The sequence below is a fragment of the Ammodytes marinus genome (genome assembly GCF_949987685.1).
Source record: "Ammodytes marinus genome assembly, chromosome: 23".
Taxonomy (NCBI): Eukaryota; Metazoa; Chordata; class Actinopteri; order Uranoscopiformes; family Ammodytidae; genus Ammodytes; species Ammodytes marinus.
In genome coordinates, this window is record NC_137227.1 from 18,418,425 (window position 1) to 18,420,924 (window position 2,500).

The 2,500-nt window shown below is 42.5% G+C and overlaps 1 protein-coding gene across 1 annotated transcript in view; it reads left to right on the top strand.

Annotated features, from left to right (window-relative positions):
- Positions 1–2,500, top strand: part of exoc6b (exocyst complex component 6B) — a gene marked incomplete at its 3' end in the record, with an annotated part of 94,130 nt that overhangs the window by 45,375 nt on the left and 46,255 nt on the right. The window lies entirely within an intron of this gene.

The following is a 2,500-nucleotide window of genomic DNA, read 5'->3' on the forward strand; positions in this document are numbered from 1 at the left end:
TGTTGAGTATGTAGGAGGGAGGACGTTAGTAGGGCTTTATGGTTAAGTAGACAGTATGTAGTATATACATGTTGAGTATGTAGGAGGGAGGACGTTAGTAGGGGTTTATGGTTAAGTAGACAGTATGTAGTATATACATGTTTAGTATGTAGGAGGGAGGGCGTTAGTAGGGCTTTATGGTTAAGTAGACAGTATGTAGTATATACATGTTGAGTATGTAGGAGGGAGGACGTTAGTAGGGCTTTATGGTTAAGTAGACAGTATGTAGTATATACATTTTGAGTATGTAGGGGGGAGGACGTTAGTAGGGCTTTATGGTTAAGTAGACAGTATGTAGTATATACATGTTGAGTATGTAGGAGGGAGGACGTTAGTAGGGCTTTATGGTTAAGTAGACAGTACGTAGTATATACATGTTGAGTATGTGGGATGACGTTAGTAGGGCTTTATGGTTAAGTAGACAGTATGTAGTATACATGTTGAGTATGTAGGAGGGAGGACGTTAGTAGGGCTTTATGGTTAAGTAGACAGTATGTAGTATATACATGTTGAGTATGTAGGGGGAGGACGTTAGTAAGACTTTTATAACACAATGACACAGTCGCTGCATGTAAAGTTTTTAATTTTCTTTTGTTTATAACATAGGTTGTGTTGAGTTACATTGTGATGTGTTCAAGCGCTGTTCGGGAAAAATGAGTATTTGGTGAAGGTCGCGTTTTCGTGATGAGTTCAATGTAATCATGTAAAATGTAGTGTTTGGGCCACAGACTCACTTGGCTGAAAATCTTTCCCATTTTCTGTTTATCTCATAACATTTTAATTTGTGTCTCATGTTGTTTCTTTCTTTCTCAAATTTTCCTTTCCCTCTTATCAACTTTTATCATTTGATTAACGTCACACTGCTTTATTCCATCTGTTTTACTTTGTTTTCTGTCACACACACACACACACACACACACACACACACACACACACACACACACACACACACACACACACACACACACACACACACACACCCCCCCCCCCCCCCCCCCCCCCCCACACACACACACACACACACACAAACTCATTTCACCTCTGTGCTCTCTCCCTCTCTCTTGGGGAGAACTAACACTGTACTATTCAGAGTTCATTGCCGTTCCAATGTGCTGGCTTGTTGAATACACATTGTTTCAGTGGAGGGTCAGCCTGGGAATTAAAAGAACCAAACACAGCTTTTTGTCACCTCACGACATCAAAACTAAAACTTCCATAACATCTATCTGGACCTGTGACCGGCGCTGAGAATCATATTTCTACACGGTCGCCATTGTTTCTGTAACTCTGTAACTCTTTCTCATGTGTTTTCAATGGACATTGTTCAGCCAAGGGTCGGGGGTTAAAACTTGAAGAATTTAGTCCAAAATCCATTCGAGATTTTTTTAAATTTTGTTATTCTCTGTAGCCTGTGTGCGAATAGCCATTGTTTACTCAGATTAAGTATTACATTTTCCTAAAGTTGGGTGGACCCATTTTTCTTTTTAAGATAATTCTTTGACATTTTTTAGCTTTTTTATTTTATTAGACAGTTTGGAGACAGTTAAGAAATGGGTCAGAGAAGGGAATGACATGCAGAGAACGACCCGGGCTGGATTCTAACCCGGGTCTGCTGTGAAGAGGACTGAGACTCTATGGGGGGGGACTATCTGACCTCTACACCACAAGTGCCCCGCGTAAGAGAGGGTTAGGCTTAAACTAACTAAATGAATTGTGAATAAATGAGTCTTTATTTGCCAAGGTTAAATGTCACCTAGGCAGCAAATTTGGAAAGTCAAAGTTAGTACACAAAGACTTGTTTGTTGAATTCTCAATCTCCATCTCTGTATCTTACTGCCTCCTATCACAGTGAAAGCAGGTAGTGGTCAGCAACACACATGTCGTGGTAATGTCACTATCAGAGCCTGGTGGTCAGCTCTCTGTGTGTGTGTGTGTGTGTGTGTGTGTGTGTGTGTGTGTGTGTGTGTGTGTGTGTGTGTGTGTGTGTGTGTGTGTGTGTGTGTGTGTGTGTGTGTGTGTGTGTGTGTGTGTGTGTGTGTGTGTGTGTGTGTGTGTGTGTGTGTGTGTGTGTGTGTGTGTGTGTGTGTGTGTGTGTGAGAGAGATAGACATGTCTTTGATGACTAGCAGTGGTTGCTGTTCACTTTAGGTTGGCGTCACCGGTCTCACACACACTTAGAATCTGTGTTCTAAAGTTGACCACCTCATATCTTTTCCTTCCATTACACAGAAGCTCTCCTTTATCTGTGTGTGTGTGTGTGTGTGTGTGTGTGTGTGTGACTCCCGACCAGGTCCCACAGTCTGCAGTGAGCTCAGAGATAAGAACCCAGGACGGGGCAGATAACATGACAAGCCCCCCTTACCTATTGAGCAGACCCACACACACACACACACACACACACACACACACACACACACACACACACACACACACACACGTTGTCCCTCACATGACCTTACCTC